The sequence below is a fragment of the Thermobia domestica genome, chromosome 4 (genome assembly GCF_964235325.1).
Source record: "Thermobia domestica chromosome 4, izTheDome1.hap1.1, whole genome shotgun sequence".
Lineage (NCBI taxonomy): Eukaryota > Metazoa > Arthropoda > Insecta > Zygentoma > Lepismatidae > Thermobia > Thermobia domestica.
In genome coordinates, this window is record NC_137457.1 from 146,498,178 (window position 1) to 146,523,688 (window position 25,511).

The window sequence follows — 25,511 nt, forward strand, 5'->3', positions numbered from 1 at the left end:
ATAAGTCAGAAAATATTGGTACTCATTGGATATGCTATTGGAAAGATAACAACGAAAAGTGGCTCGATTCTTATGGCGGTGTTCCTCCTAAACAACTAGTACAACAGCTTGGTACCGAAAACTTATTTTACAATGACGAATGAATACAAGACTTTAATTCAGTTATATGAGGTCATCTTTGTGTTAAGGTTTTAAATCTTTTAAATCAAGGGTATTCTTTTAGTGACGTTATGTATATGTTTAAAAATAATTAAATATTATTAAGTTTAAGTAATTTTATGGTTTGTACCCATAAAAGTTTTGTTTAAGATAAATATGGAAGCTATACACAATAGATTTTAAGATTATTTTGAGAAGCATGGGAGTGAACTAGATGAACTAGATATAAGTTGTATCAGTATTTTCAGGATGTTAGTGAGATAAGCTTAAAAGATAGAAAAAATGCATATAAAGTTATTGATTTATGGAGAACTTTAATACCTAAATTTTTGTATACGAATGAAGAGTTGAAAAGGTTACTTCCAATAATTACCTTAAAGGAGTTGTTGTCAAATTGTAGCTCTAGACCATTAAAATGCACTAATTGTGTTAGTAAGTCATTAACAAAAGATATGAATAGCTACATTTGTAAAGATTTTTCTGTAGAGAGCGGTTGGGGTTACAGTACTAATGAAGAAATGAAAGCTGGTTGTGCAAGAAAACTATTATATGATATTACAAAATGATTTAAGTTACAGCTATCTCGTTTACAAGCTTTACAGGATAGAATTATTTCCAAAGATGTGTTCAAGGTGTTAAATGATGAATTTAGAAGTAATCCAAAAGATTTAATATCAACAAAAGATGTCTTAGAAGTACTAAAGAAAAACAAATACACAAAATATTATGATGATTTCTATTATATACACTCTCAGGTTACCGATCAAAAACCATTAAAATTACGACATATGGAAGAAACACTTATATATACACATATGGAAGAAAAACTTACACGAGGTCTTAAAAGAACTGTGTTCGAAAAGAGCATTGTTTATTAACTTAAATTGTGTATTGTACTATCTGTTGAAAAAGCATGATATTCATGTTGATATTGATTTTAAACACTTACCTAAACAAACAGAGATGTCGAAGAAATATTTTGAAAAATTAGAATGGGCATTTTCTTTATAATAAATGAGTATGGATATATTTGGCATTGTTGTAGATAGAAAAGGTGATGTTGATATTAGTGAAGAAAAATTAAAATTGTTGGAGAATGTAAATAATGTTGTTAGCGAAAGTCAACTTAGGTCAACGGAAGCTCAATTAGAAAACAATAGAAAACGATTTTTAAAAATGTATTAGAAACGTTACAAGACACATTTATAAAGAAAGATTTTCAAAAAATTAGGACGGATACTACTAAATTGATTATGCAGAAAGAAACCATACCCTTTTTATGTCGATTGAGACCTAAAAACGTTAAGGAACCAATCTTTGGAATATTTAATATCTCTAATGTTTACACATTTCTCTATAACGACGCAATAATGCACATAGAATTAAGTTTGGATAAATACTAGCTAGACATATATTTAGGTGATACCTTGATTGAACAGTTATATTTTAGCTTTAAGAAGAACGATATAATTACGATTGAAAAAAATAAACATTTTACTATCGAAGAAGGTCAATTATTGTTTATTGTAATATACATAGAAAGAGAGCTTTCGAAAAAACATTTGCTATAAAATAAATATGGATATTTTTGGTAATATTAAAAGTAGGGACATGCTATTACAAATATTTGCTACAAAACAAGAGCTTAAATTTAAATTAGATAAAGGTTTTACATGAAATAACACATCCTGCGATAATTTTAAGAATAAAAGATTGGTTAATGTATCTAATGCTATTGATAAACAAGATGTAGTAACATTAGAACTGCTTGAATCAGCAAAAGAAAAATTTAGTTTACTTACATGAAAAGAAATTGTTGAATTACCATTTGGATTGGCAGAAGATGATGTTGGGAAGCCAGTCTTTTTTGTATATATAATTTAGCTGCTCCCTACCAATTTCTTTATAAAGGTAGGATAATGAATATAGAATCAAGTTTCAATTCACATTTTATAGACCTATTTTTAAATAACACTATAGTTGAAAGTTTACCATTACACTTTAATATAAATGATCAATTAGCAATTAGACCATCCAAAGTTTCTAATCTGAAACATGGTGAATTATTATTGCTTATTATGTATATAGAAAGAGAAGGTGAAGGTGAAAACAAATCAAGTGATGATGATGATTAATATTATTTTTTGATTTTCTATACAATAAATAATAATGATATTGTATTTTGTTAAATGTAAGAAATCAACAGATACGAAGAAAGATACCATTAGAATTGAACAAACAAAGAATGGTAGATATCTAAAGACAGGTATATGTAGTATATGTGGAATTAATAAAACTCAATTCGTTAAAAAGAAAGATTGACTATATGATGGTAAAGGTGTTAGAGAAGACATTATAGAAGAAATTCACAAACCATCTACAAAAAACTTCGACAGACTAAGTGTGTTAATAAAAGGTATCGATGATCTTTGGCAAGCTGATCTTGTGGAAATGGATAGCGGAGTATTAAAAGGTGTTTCCAAATTAAATAATGGCTATAATTATCTGCTAACAATTATAAATGTTTTTTCGAAATATGCGTTTGCTGTTCCTGTTAAAGATAAGAGCGGTAGGAATTTTACAGAAGCATTTGAATCCATATTAAGAATGAGAAAACCTAGTAACTTACAAACTGATCAAGGAAAAGAGTTTTACAATAAAGAATTTAAGAAGTTTTTGGAGGAATATAAGATTAATGATTACTCAATCTATAGTGGTAAAAAGGCTTTTTTGTTGAAAGATTCAATAGAACACTGAAACAAAACATGTGGAAGAAATTTAAAACACAGGGAGATTAGAAATGGATAGAAATATTACCAACATTGTTTAATGAGTATAATAATAGAGTACATAGAACAATTGTTTTAAAGCGTATAGAAGTTAACAAGAAAAATGAGCGAAAAAAATATTGGAGAAAGTGTATAAGAAAGAATATAAGCATGTTAAACCCAAATACAAATTAGGTGATCATGTTCGTATAAGTGAATCGAAAGAGTTATTTGAGAAAGGATATACAACTAATTGGTCAACAGAAGTATTTGTTATTAGTGAAGTTATTCCATCTAATCCACCTACGTATAGAATTAAAGATTTAGAAGAAGAAGATGTGCAAGGTAGATTTTACGAACCAAAACTATTAAAGACGAAACATAAAGATGAATACTTGGTAGAAAAGGTTTTGAGAAAGAAAGGTGACAAAGTATATGTTAAATGGTTAGGATTTGATGATTCGCATAATAGCTGGATAGATAAAAGCAATGTTGTAGTGTAATTATAAATGTCTTTTATGGAATAATAACCATAATAGGCTAGTTTGAATGAGATAAGGGTAACGAAACGTTCCACTTGTGTTTAAGCTAAGATTAATGATGATTGTGTTTAATAGGAACGAAACGTTCCACTTGTGTTTAAGCCAAGATGAATGATGATTGTGTTTAATAGGAAAGAATCGTTCCACTTTTGCGTTGTATTTATTTAAGAGGTTGACGTCTATCTAAATAAACAGATTGTGATCCAGAGAAAATGCTAAAAATTAAATCGTCGAACTTATGTGCAAGTGGTGGTAAGAGGTTTGATCACTGGTTAGAAAATAAATATTCAAAAGAGTTATTAGATTATAAAACTAATGGACCGAATTCAGGTTACTTTAAAAACTCATTGTTTACAGTAAAACTAGGTGGTAAAGGAATAAAGTTAAAAATAACGATTTTCTATATAATAAATATGAGTACTATGGATAGTTCTCTTAGTTTAAACGATATTTGCTACGAAGAGATTAAAGACAATTATTGGTATGGTGTTTTTGGTGATTTTAAATTGATAATAGATAAGAGTACAGGATACTTCAACGCTACTAAGTTGTGACAAGATGGTGGTAAGAGGTTTGATCACCGGTTAGAAAATAAAGCATCAAAAGAACTAATAGCTTATATTTCCAGTGCCAGAATTCAGGGTGTAGAAATTATCAAAATAGTAGCAGGTGGCAAAGGAGAAATATGGAATGAAATAAGAGGAACGTATGTTTGTAAAGAATTGATTCTAGATATATCACGATGGTTATCTCCAGAGTTTTATCTTAAATGCAATCAAATAATTATTAACTTCTTTACACAAGATTTTATACATCTTCAAGAAAACAACGAAGAGCTTCAAACAAGAGTAGAAGAGATAGAACGATTACTGAACGATTTGAGAATAGAAAATCCAAGACTTAGAGAGATAGCAGCTAAACATACAGAAGATCCAGGGAAAGTACACAAACTAGTAATTATTAAAAAGAATCTCTACACTATTCAACTACAAAATATATTAGAAAAGTACGAAACAGACAAAAGAGAACAAGTAGAGAGCTACGAGAGTTACAGATATTAGATTGGAAGAATTCAAGAGTGTAATATAAAAACAAGATTACAATGTCTACAAGAAAAATATCCAGACATGAGTATATTGTCTAAAATCAAAGATCCAAACTCGATTAACTTTCTAAATAATGTAGAAGAAAAATATGATTGTGTTATTTTGCATGGTTGTCATGTAGACCTAAAGAATGCAGATGAAGAAGAAGATGATGAGTTTGTTATTATTTGTTTTAAGTATAAGAGACAATTAACAATAAGTTTTGTGCTTAGATATTCGTAGAGGTAAAGGTAATGAGTTTTAAACATCCCTATCAGAAAAAGATTTGGTTAAAGAAATTGATTATATGATAGGCTATTTCTGATAATTAAGGTTTCGACTTTTATGGTATAATAACCATAAAAGGTAATTAGTTAAGCATTAAACAAACCATCTGTAGTAACATCGAATATACTACCTAAATCAGAATTATCATGATATTTTCTTATTTTAACTCTCCAATCCTCGAAATATCTAAATAAATATATAAACTCTACGGAAAGGTTTTCATACATTGAAATGTTATGCCAATGCAAACTGTCTTTGAACTCTGCAATAAATCCTTCTGTTAAATTTTGAAACATTGAAATCATTACCCAATTTACTTTTTCAGCGTAATCTCTTATAAGGTTTTCTGATAATTGCTGGGTCCCACATAAGCGCCACCAAGAAAGTTTATCTGCATGTTCTCGCATAAAAGCTTCAGAGAGTTTGCTTCCATAAGATATAGCACCAAAATCAACTTTTTCTATAAACTCATTAATAAATTCTTCAGATAGGTTTTGATTAAACGATACTTCTCTTCAATGAACTTTATCTGCAAATTCTCTTGTAAAGTCTTCTGATAAGTCATGTCTTACCGAAATAATCTCCCAATCAACTTTATCAGCCAATTCTCTTATAAACTCTTCTGATAACTTTTTCCATGAACATATTTCGCTCAAATTAACTTTCTGCTGATATTTACGTATGAAGTCTTCTGTAATGTGATCATAGTTATATTCCTACTCATAATCATCATAACCTGTAGATAACCATTGTTCATCAGTCAGTGAATCTAACATCTCATCGGACGAGTTTATAACGTTTGCATAAAGAATGTTTTGTATAAGATATGAGTTCTTTTCTTTAGTAGCTTTCTTGAACAAATGATCTAACATACCTGTGGACACGCTAACATTTCTTTTGTTTTCATCATTATAGTCACCAATATCAAAATGTTTACATAAACAATCAAATATAGGTTTGTAAGATAATATTTCCTTAGCACTAGTCATATTCACCTGTTCGTTTTTATTCTTAGATTTTTTTAAAAATTTATTTCATTTTTGGTTTTCTGTATCATAAATATGCAGAAACATTTTGATTTATTACATGATAGACTTAAACTAATTCACGAAGAACGTAAACTCTTAGCAGCACCACTAGAGAAGCAAGCTCTGTTAATAGAGAAACAAATACTGTTAAAGGAAAAGGAAGAATTAAGACAACAAAAAACACCTGATTTAGATTGTGATGAATACGAATATGATAGTGATGATTATGGTGATGAGTGAGTTTAAAAACTGATTCAGTTTTAAAATGGTTATATGCAACTTTTATCGGCCTTCCCATGAAAGCTCTATAGTAACACATCGAGTAAACATATGTAAGCAACGGCAGGCGCGTGCAGATGTTTAAAAGATGTGTTATAAAAATGAATGAAAATGATTTAAAAAATTTTGGTGAAGATAAAAAATTGAAGAGTAATAATAAAGATTTTCTATATAATAAATAGGATGAGTAATTATTATAGATTTGCTGTAATAGAGTTAAGACGTCAATGTAAAGAAAAGGGAATCAAAAGATATTCCCGATTAAGAAAACATGAACTAATAAACATTCTTAAACAACATGACGATGAACAAAGCAGAAGACAAATTAGAAATATACATACCCATTTAAACAAGAGATATTCAAAGAACCAAAAGTAAAACCTGAATCAGTACCAATTGATGTAAAGCTCAAAGAAAGGACAATGAAATCAAGATTAGAAACGTGGAGATACAAAACAGATTACAAAGAACATGATCCTCTAGAACAATATATCACTTCAACAACGAAGGCTTTAATAAATAGACTAAACATCAGCTTACAGAAACATGGTTCGTTAAACGTTAACCTCTGGATAAACTGTCAATATAAGAAAGGTAAAGAAATTCAAAACCTTTACTTCAACACTAACAACAAAGAGGTATCCCAATCAACCAATCTAAAAGAATTCATAAGTAATGCTAAAGAAATATTACGATCAAGAATGGATAAGTTCCAAGCTAGAGGTTCTGGATGGACTCTTACAAATATAAACTACATAGAATTAGCTCTTAATAAATATACACCGATAGAGAATCATCATGTATAGATCGACCAAATGAAATCAAAAGAAAACAGGCTTTTATCAATGTAAACAACAAAGATGAAAAATGTATATTGTATTCAATTGCTTTTGCATTACATCCTGTTAAAAAAGACCCACAACGACCACCGAAATACAAGCATATTGTTATAGACTTGGAAGAAAAATTAAAAGGTATCGATTATCCTGCAAAACTAAGTGACATTCCAAAAATTGAAAGACGACTCAATATATCATTTAACGTTTATACATATGATCATGATGGAAAATATATAGTGTACGTTTTATATCATACTAAAAACAAAAAAGACACCCATGTGAATTTATTATATGTAAAAAAAGTAAAATAAAACACTATTGTTGGATTAAAGACCTAAGTAAATTAGCAAGTAGTCAAATAACTAAATGGAAAGCTGGAAAATACTTATGTGATAGATGCTTGTTATACTTTTACTCGCAAAGTGCATTAGATAAACACGAAAACGTTTGTTCTACTCACGAAGCTGTTAAGATAGAAATGCCACCAAAAGATAGATATGTTAAATTTCAAAGCTACCAATATACGATGAATATACCATTCGTGATTTTCGCTGATTTTGAATGCATGTTACATAAGGTTATGGGATGTAAACAATGTTATCCAGAAGGTGAAGCATATACCAAAATAATCAGCAGCACAAACCATCTGGATTCTGTTACTATATTGTAAAGAGTAATGGAAGTAAAATGATCCTGTTGTGTATAGAGGTAAAGATGCAGCTAAGAAGTTCATAAGAATGTTAAAGAAAGAAGCCAAACAAATTTCGAACATATATAGAGACAATAACGAATTACCTTTAACACGTAAACAGTTAAAAGAGTTCAACAAATCCAAATCCTGCTCCTACTGTAAAGTAAAATATACACCAGAAAACCACAAAGTTAAACATCACGATCATATAACAGGAGAGTTTGTAGCTGCATTATGTAACAACTGTAATTTAAAAGTTAGAATGCCTACGTTTGTACCAGTCATTATGCATAACTTATCAGGATATCACTCTCACTTATTTATAAAAGAACTAGGATGTAATAAAGAACAAATAGAATTAATACCTAATAACGAACAACGCTACATATCATTCAGTAAAAGAGTTGGAACTATCAAATTAAAATTCGTAGATTCATCTAGATTTATGGCATGTAATTTAGACAAATTATCATCAAACGTAACGAGGGAACAAATGACTCACACACAACACTTCTACTTTAATGAAGAACAATTTCACCTTGTAACAAGAAAAGGTGTTAACGGTACGATTATGTTAGTGACTGAAATACGTTTAGACAAAGAAAGTTACCTCCAAAGAAAGCACTTTTCAACAAGCTTAACAAAACTCATATAAGTGATGAGGATTATAACCTTGCAAAGAAAGTGTGGAAAACATTTAAAATTAAGAATCTCGGACAGTATCGTGACCTATATCTAAAAACTGATATGTTGTTATTAGCAGATGTGTTTGAAAACTTTAGAGAAAGATGCTTTAAAGCGTATGGTCTCGATCCTGCTTGGTATATGACAGCACCAGGTTTAGCTTGGGATGCAATGTTAAAGATGACAAATATAAAACTAGAGTTTCTAACTTATCATGATATGGTGCTGATGATAGAGAAAGGTATAAGAGGTGGAATTTCGCAATGTAGTTAAAGATATGTAAAAGCAAACAATAAGTATATCGAAGGTTACGATGGTAATAAAGATGATTCTTACTTAATGTACTTGGATGCTAACAACTTGTATGGATGGGCAATGAGTCAATATCTACCGTATAAGGGATTTAGATGGTTAAGTAAAGACGAGATAAAAGAAACAGATTTCACAAATATACCTGATAATTCTGATACTGGTTATATATTAGAAGTTGATCTTGAATATCCTAAAAATTACATGACTATCACAGAGACTAACCATTAGCACCTCAAAACATGTGTCCACTTGGTTCAAAACAATCAAAACTGTTAATAACTTTATACGATAAGGAAAAATATGTAATTAACTATCGAAACTTAAAACAATGTTTGTCATTTGGATTAAAAGTTAAGAAAATTAATCGTATAATAGAGTTTGAACAATCAGATTGGTTAAAGAATTACATAGATTTAAATACGCAGATGAGAACTAGAGCAACAAATGACTTTGAGAAAGACTTTTATAAGCTAATAAAGAATTCAGTTTTTGGAAAGACTATGGAAAATATTAGAAAGAGATGTAAATTTATAAAAATAGAATGTGACCCAACAAGAGTAGAAAAACTAATTTCTAAACCAAATTTTAAAGATAGAATTATTTATAATGAGAATCTATGTGGAATCAAAATGAATAAAACAAAATTAACTTTCAATAAACCAATATATGTCGGAATGGGTATCTTAGATCTATCGAAATATTTAATGTACGACTTCCATTATAATGTGATGAAGCTAAAATACCAAGACAAATTAGAAGTATGTTATACAGATACCGATAGCTATATATGCCATATTAAAACAGAAGATGTGTACGACGATATGAAAAATTATAATAATTACTTCGACACGAGTGATTACTCTAAAGATAACAGATATAAAATACCACAAGTCAATAAGAAAATACTTGGTGAGATGAAAGATGAACTTAAAGGAACAATCATAGAATAATTTGTTGGTTTAAGATCAAAAATGTACTCAATCAAGTTCGAAAGAGATAAATGTTGTAAAAAGCAAAAGGAATTAAAAAAAATGTTGTAAGTAAAGAACTGTCATTTAACGATTATAAAGACTGCTTGCTCAACCAAAAAGAATATTATAAGAAAGATTAATTTAATCAGAAGTTATAAGCATGATTTGTACAGTATAAATAAATAAGTCATGTTTAGGTTGTGTAGATGATAAAAGATGTGTTTTAGACGATGGGGTAAATACTCTACCATGGGGACATTATAAGATGGAAGAGATGATGTTTTGATATAAGATTTTAGATTGTAAGTTTTTTAAATGTAAGTTTTTATGAATTTAAATGTCATAAAAGCCTATGCCCAGAGACAATACTCAATCTCACTTTGCGCTATCCTTCTGTGTTAAAGTGTAATGGTCAGTGGCGGCTTCATAATTTTTTAGCAGTTAGGGGTGGAGGGGGAAAGTGCGCTCGTAGTTTGGTATGCATACTACTGAGGCCTTCTCCTCGATCCGCAACCTGAGAACGCGCCATGCCGGAAGCTTATTGGACAATAATTCTGGCCCCGACGCTAGGAGTGAAAATCGGGATTTTCCCGGTTGGCCGTATACAAGCCTTGATTTGCTAACTAGAGGACTCAGTGTGTGTTTGATACGCGCGTATGCCTGTCACTTGAAGAACATCCACAAAGGCAAGTGAGGTGCAATACTTCTTAAGAGTAACGTATAGTAGCTCCCCTTAGAAAAGTAGAGCTTTGAGCGCAGATTTGTTATTCGCACTAATTAAAATTAAAATTTTACAGTTATCGCTAGCGATATTCTTCGTATTAGTAGGGAACAACTAATACGCAGTGTACAAAATATCTCAAGTGAAGTGATTGATATACGTGCCAACGCTTTCATATTTGTCTGTAACCTTAATTTTTTCGTAATGGACTTTTAAGTCAAACTATCGAGTAGCAGGATCCAATAGCACCAGCTAGGACGCTCGTTTACTCCTATTAGCTGAAAACTGAATTGGGATCTCGAAATTCATCAACACTGATCCACTTAGTCCGGCTCCAGTACAGGAACTTTTGTGGATCTTTTGTCTATCGGATTCGACGCCAGCGCACGAGTGGTATCAGCGATGGATTAAGTGACCGGTCGTAGATTGACAGTGAGTAAGTGAAGCATTAATTCGTTAATACGTTTAATAGGCACCTCTTCTTTGAACGATATCAAATAGAATTAAAGAGGGAAAGGTTGAAACAATCAAAGAACGCCAATAATAGTTATTCATTTGCTTGTAATTTTCTATGTCATGTCAATTGTGCATTTCATATTCAGTATTATTATATTTTTTACACAGTTTAACTAGACTTTGTGATTTACATTGTAGGGATATTCTTATTCGTTGATAGTTGTACTAAAATTACTCATTTATCTATATTTTTGTTTTACGGTACTTATATTTCATTGATCTGTGTGCCCAGCTTCGGTTTCTGTCGTAGCAAAGCTGGGATGAATGCAAATGAATGTTTAGGTTTATAGAATTTTAACAACGGCAAACAACACGATTACAACCACATGGCGAACGTGACATGGACGAAACTATCAATCTGGGGATATAATTGTGCCCGAACATAGCATTGATTTACTTGGTTAAACCCGACAGTATTTAGAATAGGTATTGTAGTGTTTGTGTATAGAATCTAGAATTTGAGTCACGTAGTCACATGTAGCAGACTATCTGAGAGTAAATCACTCGAAAATTGTTCAACCTTGTGAAAAAGGAAAGAAAAAGAAAACAACAAGTAGGCTTTAAATAACATAAAGTAAATCTAATTATTATAGGAATATTACTAGTAGAAGTTTTTTCGTAAGAAGTTAAAATATAACATTTTATTTTGGTCGCGAACATTTTTTCCCTTCAATTTCTAATATTACGCACAGACAAACAAACACCAATCAGCTGATCACAGCCGAACACATACCAACACAGACACACCAACGTTTGCATATTTATGTATACGAATGCTAAGAGTATTGTGACAAAGTAATTATAGAATACGTATTAAGATATGTTAAAATAAATTAATAAGTTTTGAGAATTGTCAAAAAATATCTTCTGTATACGGAATCAGTTTATATCTGTGTTAATTTTCTATCGAAACACTTCGCAACGTGAGACTTCAATTTTGAAAAAAAAATGACAGAGTAGGTTTTGTGCAATTGAAATAACGACACATTAGTTTCTGAAAGTTGTTTGTTTACACTTTGTTGCTGAAGTAAGTTTTCATATTTTGCATGTTTTATAGTGTGAATTAGTTGTTTGTAACTTGAGTAAATATGTAGAGTAGCATTACATTAGAACAAATTCAAGCATTGTTAGAGAAACACTTTGCTAAGCTAGGGGGCGCGGTGGCTCAGTGGTAGAGCGTTCACCTCTGATGCTTGGGGCCCCGGGTTGGATCCCAGCCAGCGCCAAGTGAACTTTATCGTGGACAAACACCATGCTCGTGGGTCTTCTCGGGGTTCTCCCGTTTCCTCCCACTTTCTTTATTCCACCATTTCACTCGTCTCTCATAATCACAGTCTCCTTTAGCCTAACTAGCATAACCGTAGGACGAAAAACTCAAATATTTCATTTCAATTTCATTTACTTTGCTAAGTTAGAACAGAAACTAGAAAATAACAGTGAACGTTTAGAACATAAAATTAAAGACAGTACTGACAAATAAATAGATCAGTAGGTGAATTCCAGTAGGCCATAACAGAATCAGCAAATGATATAGGGGAAGGCGTTGTACCTGTGAACACCTTTAGAGTCTTGGAAATTTTGGGGCTAATATTCAGCACTTTTTCCCAAATTTTTCCCGTACATTTGAAGTGTCATCTCTTTGCTATCAGATAGGATGATTTTTAAACGTGTTACATAATTACAATAGCTTTTATAAGATATAATAAGAACATATCCGTTTTGTTCACAGGTACATTATGGTCCTGTAACATTGAACAGACCCTCTTGTACCTTTGAACAGTGATAATTACAGTGATTCTGCGGCAATAATATAAAAAGAAGCCACAAATATTAACAGTTATAAATTGCAATAAAAGGTTTAGCTATAAAAGGCTCCCCAGAATTAAAATTTTATCAATTAAATTGTAATTGATGAGAAGTTCTATCAAAAACTTGTGAACAATAAAGTTGAGCATATACAACACTTAACATTATGTTACATAGTAAGCGAATATATAGAAACTACTTAAAATTATAATTAATAACTTTATATCTTAACTTAACCTATATAAAATATATCAATTGTTCTAACTACTTACATTGTGTAGCTTTAAACAGTATTATTTATTGTTCAAAGGTACACGATGCATTAATTTTCATAGGTACAAGATGGTCACCATTACGTAAAAAACTCTCCATTAGCTTAAATATTGAGCAGAAATTAAAACTAAAAATATGACTGTATTCACCAATCGTTCTACCCCAAGTTTGGACAAATAAATATCACAAGTTGCGAAAACCGAAGAACACAAAACTCAAAAGGTAACTACAAAAAAACTTCGTTTTGGGGGTGAAAAAATTAAAAGGAACATTACTCGACATAACACTCAGTGAACAACAGCCAAACGCGTTTGTAGTGCTTTTTTTCATTTAACGTTTGAAATTAATTTTAATCACTGCACCTAGATAGCTCTGATTTCGAGAAAAGCACAGGTGTTCAAGGTACATTGTTTCAAAAGTACAACGCCTTCCCCTAATGATATTTGATAGTACATTTGATAGTAGATTTGATAGGAAATTTGATGAGTTGAGTAACAATATTACAGTAATCAATAACTTACTACTGAGGTACGCTCTGAAGTAGGTAACGTGGCCAATCAGGTTGATTCAGGGACTGCCGAGTATAAAAACTGTGTAGCGGAATGTAACAAAAGTCTCATTGAGTTTCGTGAATGCATGCAAACAGTACAGCTTAAGCTCAAGGAAGTACAAGGAGAAAGAGAAACCGTAAACACTCTTGAATTCGCGCCGGCCCACATCGCGGAATATAGATATCCAACAAATCAGAGACTTGATTACAGTCAGGAAAAGGAAATATGTAGTGTGGAGGTAGCGACAAGCAAAGGATTATTATGTGTACTTGCAGACAATTATGTTTCTAATGGAATTGATTTACCAGCAAAGCATGCCGATGGTTCACACAATATGAATGGTAGCGTTGAGATTGCTCCTACCCATCCTCTACAAGAAGCCAGGGAAAGCTTGAGAGTCGAATTGTTGTTTTTGTGCGATAATGAAGTTACAGTGTTGTCGTTTTTGTGTTGCAAGCAAGTGGTTTTGCGCGACATAATAAATTCAAATTTGTCTTTGAATATGTTTGGTACAATATACGTCCAACGTGAATTGCATTTTTATACTGCAAATCCATTCCGACTTTATCAACTTTGATTACGGTAGTAAGAAACAACTCCAAATTGATAGTTTAAACTGTAGGCCCATCCAGCGAATTGTGTTTTACGTGACAAGTGCTTTGTATGTAACCAATTAGTCAGAAACGTTCGCGGTAACTGAGCCTAAAAGTACCATTCCTATTCAAATTCATATAGATAAAAGGAAATGGCCGTTAGTTGAAAAGTTAAAATTTAATACCGAAGTCAAGAAGGAAGATGAGGTAGTTCAAAATAACCAGTAGGGTTTTGGTGACACCGTAGTTTACCTGAATTCGATCTTATGGCGTAATAGTAAACTCAAAAGGAGCAGATTTGAGTATATTATCGTTACATTCATTCAAACTACTACTCCATTATTGCGAAATTCTAGAAAGCGAAAATTCAAGTGTAGATTTACTCGTAAGGTAAAACAGCTGATTGTCCGTGATGATAACAATGTTCGTCGATCTCAATGCAAAGTGTACTTACAGCTCGCACAACCATGCATTAGGCGTGCAGCGAAAAGTAGGGTAAGAGTAAAACAAAAGCGTTTTCGAAAACGGAAGTTAGGACCAAGTAACCGTAGTAGAAAGCGATCCAGACGTAAATCGAAGTTAGTGCATCAGCAAACTTGCGAGAAATTTAAGACGCGGAAAAAATGTACGTCGACTCCAAAGAATAAAACGCGAGAGCGAAAACACGTACGAACATTGTGCAGTAAATTGTATGGCGAATATAGTGTTAGGAAGTTTAAACGTTAAAAGAAATTTAGGCAAGGAACTATGACGCACCGTAAATTTAACCGTCGTAAACTAACACCTGTCATTATGTGGAAATTTAGTAAATGCGCTATAGAAAAAAGGAAAGTCCCACGCATTAGGAAAAAGAACCGGAAAAGCACTCGCAAACGTTTGAAATTGCAGGTATACAAATGTAATTGGCACAGATGGAAAATTAAAAATCTTAGCGCAACCAAAGCGTGAACTTTGCCCGAACTTAGACTGAATCCAGGAAGAGACGAGAAATTAAATACCGAATCTGACTTCTAGTCTTTCATAGAGAATAAAAATAAAGATTACTGTTCAATTATTTAATTATCCCCATCGAATTTCGAAAGTTAGGAATTTGCTTTTCAGCATTGAGTATGTGGCTACCGCCACCGACGCGCCCGTCCAAAGGAACCACCAGTAGCTATCTACAATCAGGTACGTTTATTTAAATGTCATGTTTTATGGTTTATTTACAGGTTTTGGAGATGAAGGATGAATGTGGGAAGCAGAGAAAGGACAGCATTGTAAATTTTGAATAGGTAATTAACTCAGACCGCGAAATCGGACTTTGAAATTTTAATAATGCCCCACCACTTTTGAAAAGTATGGTTATCCCGCTTTGGATACGGAACTTCTGTATCGAATTCTTGTTAGGATGTTGATGTTTTGTGTATTTTTTCAGGTGCTTTCAGTTTTCGAACCAGACTTCATTAATGAAATTTTATTATTCAATTTTCTTTCGAGTTTTTATTCATTCACCTTTATGTTTATATGAACATTTAGGTGGGGGCGCGGTGGCTCAGTGGTAGAGCGTTCACCTCTGGTGTTTGGGGTCCCGAATTCGATCCCAGCCCCGCCAAGTGAACTTTGTGGTGGACAAACACCGTGCTCGTGGGTTTTCTCGGGGTTCTCCCGTTTCCTCCCACTTTCTTTATTCCACCATTTCACTCATCTGTCATCATCACCGTCTCCTTTAGCCTAACCTGCATAACCGTGGGACATAAAATTCAAAGATTTCATTTCATTTTTATATGAACATTTAGCTGTCCCCATGCACTTATGCATTGAGGGAAATATCAGGCAATTACAGATATTTAGAAACCTAATTAGAGAAGTACTAATGAATATTACAATTGTGAAATTTGGATTTTTGGGTAATTAAAAAAAGTGTGTTCCTCAGTCAATGAATCTTTTCATCTGATGTTGTTACAAAATGTTGGTAATGCATAATTAATTTTTCATTGAAATGTTGTAAACTAAAACACAATTTAGTATAATGTTGAAAAATTATTGAGAATAATGTTGAATTTAATAAATTTGTTTACTAATTTGTTCACATGTGGTGGTTGTTGTGCAAAGTCAACATGTACTCGTCATGATGTTAATGAGATTTGAAATTTAGTTGAGTTTAAAAACAACTATATTCCGAGTTAAGAAGAGCTTAAAAGTTAAAATATAATTCATCCCCTAGGAACATCACTACTTTCTTTGCAGGAGGAAGATTAACCTCCTGCTTGAGTATCGAGGCTAAAGTTATGTGAAACTACGTTTTAAATATATCTCTTCGAACAATTCTTTATAATTATATTCTTTCACGAGCCAGTGATATACATTGCAGATTGTGGAGTTGAACGTTTTATCCAGGTTACTTGATATTAGGGAAGTAAAACACTTTAACCGATAGCCCGATGATGTGTGATCCGAACACTCAAACGTACTATTTATATATTTTTTCTGTGTATTACGTTATTTTGTATGGAAGTATTTTTCTGAAAGGTCGAAAAAGAAACTGATAATGTATTCAACCTGAAACTCGAGTTAGCTCATTCTAAAAGCGTCGGTGGACGAGCGATGGGCAACTAGCGACCTCTCGGCAAAAATTAGATGCCCCCAGCAACGATCCGCTGGTGCCCCACTTCTCTTTTGAAAATCATACCACCAGCGTTCCACCAGTTGCAAGAGACGCGACAAAACGCCAATGAACCACACAATCTCTCCCTCAGAATATCTTAAATCAACCATATGCATGATTTGATTACATTATATTGAAGTAGTATTCATAAAACCAGTCTGGGGCCACTTCCTCAAACCAGGCTTTTTTTATATATGAAATCCCCCAGCATAGATTCTAATTATACACATCGAAAATTACCTCTTCCCCACATTGACCCCATAAAGGATACATCTTCAATCTACTTTTATGACATTTAAAATCATAAAAACTTACATCTAAAAACTTACATCTAAAAGAATTTGTTTAGATTACTGTTCCTTTAATGGAAAGACAAAATTTTATATATATTTTTTGGTGAATGTCGCCCCAACCATCGCGACATTCTGTGAGCACCATCCATATATATGTGCCCACCGATTAAAAAAAAAATATTATGAGATGTATTATCTTAGATTAATGTTTAGTTCACCCATATCTTTATCTTCTTCAAATTCAGTTGTTTTTATGCTTTTTAGATTTGAAATTTGTATATCGATATTATCACAATCATGTTCATACACACGAAGCTTTTTAGATAGTTCTTTCATACGTTTTTGTACATTTCTAATATTATCCTTAATTCGCTTCTTTTTTAATTTTAATTGTGTGATTTTTAGCTCAATTGTTTCATTGTCAGACTTAGCTACAATGCTTTCTAAGAATCTACATACTCTTTGATCAGATGTACTGCTCATTCTTTATAATCAAGTGTGCAGGTGGGACATAGAGCCCGGTTCCTCCATTTACACCCAGCGTTCTTTTCCTTTGCTTCGAAAGAGCTTGGATTCTCCTTTATTCCAGCGTTTGTGTGCAAAGATTTATATATACATATATATGTGTGTAATGTATATAAAATCAGAGGGGGCTTTAGTTTTCCCCTGTATATCGTCCTTTTTTCTTTCCCTTTTTCCTTCTCTTTTTTTGTTATTATTAGTATTATTACTGTTGTTGCTATTATTATTATTATTATTCGTTAAATAGTTTGGTTTATGTCGATGTGGCCACACGTGTGGTTGTTTCACTATAAATATGGTTATTGTTTCTGTTGTTTCGTTATTTTTTTGCTGTTCTTTCTGTTTCCTTTATTATGTTTCGTCTTCCGTGTCTCGGTATTTTTTTCTGTTATAATTGTTGTTTCACTTGCTTTTAATTCTTGTTTTTTTGATCTTTTAGTTCGAACTTTCGGTCTGGATTAAAGCCTTTTTGTGCGTGTGTGTGGTTTGTTTTCGATCTCTCATTTGTGGTTTGTGGTTGGGATGTTTGACGGTTTTGGTTGTGTTTTTTTCTTTCCTCATGGGTTCTAGCTTCATTTGTTTATTCATTCTGTGTTTCCAGTTTCCTTGGTTGGATAGGTTTCTGTTTTACTCATCGTTTTTATTATTATTATTATTATTTACTTCTCCTGGTTTTCCTTCTTTTCTTTATTATTTTTCTTTCTTCCTTTTTTCCTTTTTCCTTTTTTTCGTCCTCTCTCAGAGTTTCTCGTTTGTTTGTGGGCATGTGGTGTATTTTTTGTGTCTAAAACACAGCATTGTCTTTTATCTTGCTACATCCCGGTAGTTTGATCGGGTTTGGTTTGTTTGCATGGTGAGTCCCAACACACCTATGATTTTTGGCAGGTTTTTCTGTTTCAAGTTTTTGTTTTGTGCCTAGGATTATTTTCACGATGGGTTTCAGTTCTGTTTTCGTATAAAGGTTTCTTAGGGCCCGTTTCTGTCTGAGTTAACTCCATGTGAACGTAGTCGTTCGCATGGGCAACCGACAACTGGACCCCTGTGGTTGTGTGTTTGCGCAGGAGAAATGTTTTGTCACCAAGTCTAATGTAAAAATATACATAAGACTATCCAGCCCTCTCCTATCTAGTGATGAGTCTGGTGGTTACAGAATTTCTCCCTCGCATTCTTCTTTTGCTCAGCATTCCTCGAGGTGTGATGGTTTGGTGCGAGTGCTATTCTTTTTTCCTTTTCATGCTTGGTTGTAAAATGTTGGTGTATATGGTATATAGGAGGCCTGTAAGATTTTTTTCAGCTGTCAGTATTCTTTGAGGGGTGTTTGTAGCGTCTTTTATTGCTATTTGGTAGAATAAGGTTTTAATTTCTGTGTGTGTTTCTCGGGTTCCTTTTCAGAGCAATCTGAATTGTTTCGTGTGTTTAGAAGTGGAAAGTCTTTTCCCGTACATTCAGTTGGTTGTGGGTTGTAGTTTTGTTTGAGAGATTGCATATTAATGATTCTTTTCATTTTTTGTTGGTTTTCTGGTTCTACTTGCTTTTCCTTTTCTTCTTTTTCTTTTTTCTTTTCGTCGTTGTTTTGCTGGGTTTGTTGGTGGTGGTTTTTCAGTATTGCTTGGGTAGGGTATGTAAAATTTTAACTCTGTTTTGAAGGTTTGTTGGTCCTGAGAGAGACCCTTGTTCCTTTGGTGTTAGCTTTTTCTGTTTTATTTTTGGGAAGTTGTTCAGAAACTCGTAAGGTCATGTATCGATTCCCTTCTTGGTTTTCTTTGTGGGGTGTTTTTGGTTTCGTCTTTCTATGATTTGGTTCTTTTCGGTTGTGGTTCGTTCTTGTTGTTGTGGTTGGAATATTTCTTTTTGGGAAGTCCAGAGTTACTTGTTTTTCTCTGGATTGCCTCTTTTTGTATCATGTGGGCTAAAGGAAGACTCGCGCTTCTCTAGGGCAAGTTCCACTCTTTTTATTATAATGTTGGTTCTACTTGTCTGTGGTGTTCAATGACTTCTCTGTTTATTTCAATTTGAGTTTTATTAAAAAATATATTTTTTGTGTTTGGTTTTGAAGTTAGTTAGTGCTTTGGCGTATTCAACCAAGTTCATATCTGATTTTTGAAGCCGTATTCGGGGTTTTCCAAGTTGGGCCCCCTTTTTTTTTTTGGCTTCGTAGTTTTGCGCAAGGCGTCATAGTAGACTAGCTTGCGTAGTGTTTTTAAGGTTCTCTTTCCTTTCCCCGCTCAGCCTTTAGTTGGGCCAAGGGGTTCCGGGTTGTTTGCTGGTTTTGGAGTATTGCTCCTTTACTCTTCTCTTCTTTTCTTGTTTGGCCTTGGTTCACTTCTTCCGGTCTTTGGCTTCTCCATTGTGTTAAAGGGTATTCTTTGATTTGGGTTTTCCGCAGTTCCAAAGTCTTGGAGGGTTCGTATTAAAAAGTATGTTTTCACACAGGTCTTTACGAGGTATAGGAGTTTTCGTTGTTAGATTTGCTTTTGTACTGACAAGTACAGTTTCGATTTTTTAATTTCTGGTCTTAATGACTGCTTGGTGTGCGTTGCCCCAGGATAGTAGGGCTCCAACTATTTCGACAACTCGTCTCGTCAGCCGGGGCTTCTTGCGAGGTTTTCTCGTCGCAGTCTGCTTCCAAAGTGGCAGGTTGTTGTCTTTCCCTCTGTTTCTGTGGGTGTGACCTAGCTGGCTGATCACGTGATACCTGTGTGTTTGCGAGCGTGCTTTTGTTACGGTGCCTGCGTAGTTCTCTTTCTCTGTTACTCCTTCTCCTTAGTCTGGGTTCTTTCTGATTGGAATGTCCTTTTTTTTTGTTTAAGAATATGCTATGGTTTCATTTTTATTTGTTGTAATAAATTTGTTGGGGTCATCCCCTTCCTCCTTTCTCCGGAGGTTTGATTTGGTTTTTATATAGTAAGTTTCAAAGGAAAATTCTGTGCTTCATACCACAAGTAGTGGTTGTTTGGTGTTCAAGAGGGTGAACGGGGATCGAAAAGACCTAACTATGCACCAGTCGTCCTAGCTTGGCGACTTCACGTAATCTTTATAATCAAGTGTGCAGGTGGGACATAGAGCTAGGTTCCTCCATTTACACCCAGCGTTCTTTTCCTTTGCTTCGAAAGAGCTTGGATTCTCCTTTATTCCAGCGTTTGTGTTCAAAGATTTATATATACATATATATGTGTGTAATGTATATAAAATCAGAGGGGGCTTTAGTTTTCCCCTGTATATCGTCCTTTTTTTTCTTTCCCTTTTTCCTTCTCTTTTTTTGTTATTATTGGTATTATTACTGTTGTTGCTATTATTATTATTATTATTCGTTAAATAGTTTGGTTTATGTCGATGTGGCCACACGTGTGGTTGTTTCACTATAAATATGGTTATTGTTTCTGTTGTTTCGTTATTTTTTTGCTGTTCTTTCTGTTTCCTTTATTATGTTTCGTCTTCCGTGTCTCGGTATTTTTTTCTGTTATAATTGTTGTTTCACTTGCTTTTAATTCTTGTTTTTTTGATCTTTTAGTTCGATCTTTCGGTCTGCATTAAAGCCTTTTTGTGCGTGTGTGTGGTTTGTTTTCGATCTCTCATTTGTGGTTTCTGGTTGGGATGTTTGACGGTTTTGGTTGTGTTTTTTTCTTTCTTCATGGCTTCTAGCTTCAATTGTTTATTCATTCTGTGTTTCCAGTTTCCTTGGTTGGATAGGTTTCTGTTTTACTCATCGTTTTATTATTATTATTTACTTCTCCTGGTTTTCCTTCTTTCTTTATTATTTTTCTTTCTCTCTTTTTTCCTTTTTCCTTTTTTTCGTCCTCTCTCAGAGTTTCTCGTTTGTTTGTGGGCATGTGGTGTATTTTTTGTGTCTAAAAGACAGCATTGTCTTTTATCTTGCTACATCCCGGTAGTTTGATCGGGTTTGGTTTGTTTGCATGGTGAGTCCCAACACACCTATGATTTTTGGCAGGTTTTTCTGTTTCAAGTTTTTGTTTTGTGCCTAGTATTATTTTCACGATGGGTTTCAGTTCTGTTTTCGTATAAAGGTTTCTTAGGGCCCGTTTCTGTCTGAGTTAACTCCATGTGAACGTAGTCCTTCTCATGGGCAACCGACAACTGGTACCCCTGTGGTTGTGTGTTTGCGCAGGAGAAATGTTTTGTCACCAAGTCTAATGTAAAAATATACATAAGACTATCCAGCCCTCTCCTATCTAGTGATGAGTCTGGTGGTTACAGAATTTCTCTCTCGCATTCTTCTTTTGCTCAGCATTTCTCGAGGTGTGATGGTTTTTTGCGAGTGCTAATCTTTTTTCCTTTTCATGCTTGGTTGTAAAATGTTGGTGTATATGGTATATAGGAGGTCTGTAAGATTTTTTTCAGCTGTCAGTATTCTTTGAGGGGTGTTTGTAGCGTCTTTTATTGCTATTTGGTAGAATAAGGTTTTAATTTCTGTGTGTGTTTCTCGGGTTCCTTTTCAGAGCAATCTGAATTGTTTCGTGTGTTAAGAAGTGGAAAGTCTTTTCCCGTACTTTCAGTTGGTTGTGGGTTGTAGTTTTGTTTGAGAGATTGCATATTAATGATTCTTTTCATTTTTTGTTGGTTTTCTGGTTCTACTTGCTTTTCCTTCTCTTCTTTTTCTTTCTTCTTTTCGTCGTTGTTTTGTTGGGTTTGTTGGTGGTGGTTTTTCAGTATTGCTTGGGTAGGGTATGTAAAATTTTAACTCTGTTTTGAAGGTTTGTTGGTCCTGAGAGAGACCCTTGTTACTTTGGTGTTAGCTTTTTCTGTTTTATTTTTGGGAAGTTGTTCAGAAACTCGTAAGGTCTTGTATCGATTCCCTTCTTGGTTTTCTTTGTGGGGTGTTTTTGTTTTCGTCTTTCTATGATTTGGTTCTTTTCGGTTGTGGTTCGTTCTTGTTGTTGTGGTTGGAATATTTCTTTTTGGGAAGTCCAGAGTTACTTGTTTTTCTCTGGATTGCCTCTTTTTGTATCATGTGGGCTAAAGGGAGACTCGCGCTACTCTAGGGCAAGCTCCCCCCCTTTTTTTTATAATGTTGGTTCTACTTGTCTGTGGTGTTCAATGACTTCTCTGTTTATTTCAATTTGAGTTTTATTAAAAAATATATTTTTTGTGTTTGGTTTTGAAATTAGTTGGTGCTTTGGCGTATTCAACCAAGTTCATATCTGATTTTTGAAGCCGTATTCGGGGTTTTCCAAGTTGGGCCCCTTTTTTTTGTTTGGCTTCGTAGTGTTGCGCAAGGCGTCATAGTAGACTAGCTTGCGTAGTGTTTTTAAGGTTCTCTTTCCTTTCCCCGCTCAGCCTTTAGTTGGGCCAAGGGGTTCCGGGTTGTTTGCTGGTTTTGGAGTATTGTTCCTTTACTCTTCTCTTCTTTTCTTGTTTGGCCTTGGTTCACTTCTTCCGGTTTTTGGCTTCTCCATTGTGTTAAAGGGTATTCTTTGATTTGGGTTTTCCGCAGTTCCAAAGTCTTGGAGGGTTCGTACTAAAAAGTACGTTTTCACACAGGTCTTTACGAGGTATAGGAGTTTTCGTTGTTAGATTTGCTTTTGTACTGACAAGTACAGTTTCGATTTTTTAATTTCTGGTCTTAATGACTGCTTGGTGTGCGTTGCCCCAGGATAGTAGGGCTCCAACTATTTCGACAACTCGTCTCGTCAGCCGGGGCTTCTTGCGTGGTTTTCTCGTCGCAGTCTGCTTCCAAAGTGGCAGGTTGTAGTCTTTCCCTCTGTTTCTGTGGGTGTGACCTGGCTGGCTGATCACGTGATACCTGTGTGTTTGCGAGCGTGCTTTTGTTACGGTGCCCGCGTAGTTCTCTTTCTCTGTTACTCCTTCTCCTTAGTCTGGGTTCTTTCTGATTTGGAATGTCCTTTTTTTTTGTTTAAGAATATGCTATGGTTTCATTTTTATTTGTTGTAATAAATTTGTTGGGGTCATCCCCTTCCTCCTTTCTCCGGAGGTTTGATTTGGTTTTTATATAGTAAGTTTCAAAGGAAAATTCTGTGCTTCATACCACAAGTAGTGGTTGTTTGGTGTTCAAGAGGGTGAGCGGGTATCAAAAAGACCTAACTATGCCCCAGTCGTCCTAGCTTGGCGACTTCACGTAATCTTTATAATCAAGTGTGCAGGTGGGACATAGAGCCCGGTTCCTCCATTTACACCCAGCGTTCTTTTCCTTTGCTTCGAAAGAGCTTGGATTCTCCTTTATTCCAGCGTTTGTGTGCACAGATTTATATATACATATATATGTGTGTAATGTATATAAAATCAGAGGGGGCTTTAGTTTTCCCCTATATATCGTCCTTTTTTTTTTCCCTTTTTCCTTCTCTTTTTTTGTTATTATTGGTATTATTACTGTTGTTGCTATTATTATTATTATTATTCGTTAAATAGTTTGGTTTATGTCGATGTGGCCACACGTGTGGTTGTTTCACTATAAATATGGTTATTGTTTCTGTTGTTTCGTTATTTTTTTGCTGTTCTTTCTGTTTCCTTTATTATGTTTCGTCTTCCGTGTCTCGGTATTTTTTTCTGTTATAATTGTTGTTTCACTTGCTTTTAATTCTTGTTTTTTTGATCTTTTAGTTCGTTCTTTCGGTCTGCATTAAAGCCTTTTTGTGCGTGTGTGTGGTTTGTTTTCGATCTCTCATTTGTGGTTTGTGGTTGGGATGTTTGACGGTTTTGGTTGTGTTTTTTTCTTTCCTCATGGGTTCTACCTTCAATTGTTTATTCATTCTGTGTTTCCAGTTTCCTTGGTTGGATAGGTTTCTGTTTTACTCATCGTTTTTATTATTATTATTTACTTCTCCTGGTTTTCTTTCTTTTCTTTATTATTTTTCTTTCTTCCTTTTTCCCTTTTTCGTTTTTTTCGTCCTCTCTCAGAGTTTCTCGTTTGTTTGTGGGCATGTGGTGTATTTTTTGTGTCTAAAAGACAGCATTGTCTTTTATCTTGCTACATCCCGGTAGTTTGATCGGGTTTGGTTTGTTTGCATGGTGAGTCCCAACACACCTATGATTTTTGGCAGGTTTTTCTGTTTCAAGTTTTTGTTTTGTGCCTAGGATTATTTTCACGATGGGTTTCAGTTCTGTTTTCGTATAAAGGTTTCTTAGGGCCCGTTTCTGTCTGAGTTAACTCCATGTGAACGTAGTCGTTCGCATGGGCAACCGACAACTGGTCCCCCTGTGGTTGTGTGTTTGCGCAGGAGAAATGTTTTGTCACCAAGTCTAATGTAAAAATATACATAAGACTATCCAGCCCTCTCATATCTAGTGATGAGTCTGGTGGTTACAGAATTTCTCTCTCGCATTCTTCTTTTGCTCAGCATTCCTCGAGGTGTGATGGTTTGGTGCGAGTGCTATTCTTTTTTCCTTTTCATGCTTGGTTGTAAAATGTTGGTGTATATGGTATATAGGAGGTCTGTGAGATTTTTTTCAGCTGTCAGTATTGTTTGAGGGGTGTTTCTAGCGTCTTTTATTGCTATTTGGTAGAATAAGGTTTTAATTTCTGTGTGTGTTTCTCGGGTTCCTTTTCAGAGCAATCTGAATTGTTTCGTGTGTTAAGAAGTGGAAAGTCTTTTCCCGTACTTTCAGTTGGTTGTGGGTTGTAGTTTTGCTTGAGAGATTGCATATTAATGATTCTTTTCATTTTTTGTTGGTTTTCTCGTTCTACTTGCTTTTCCTTCTCTTCTTTTTCTTTTTTTCTTTTCGTCGTTGTTCTGTTGGGTTTGTTGGTGGTGGTTTTTCAGTATTGCTTGGGTAGGGTATGTAAAATTTTAACTCTGTTTTGAAGGTTTGTTGGTCCTGAGAGAGACCCTTGTTCCTTTGGTGTTAGCTTTTTCTGTTTTATTTTTGGGAAGTTGTTCAGAAACTCGTAAGGTCATGTATCGATTCCCTTCTTGGTTTTCTTTGTGGGGTGTTTTTGTTTTCGTCTTTCTATGATTTGGGTCTTTTCG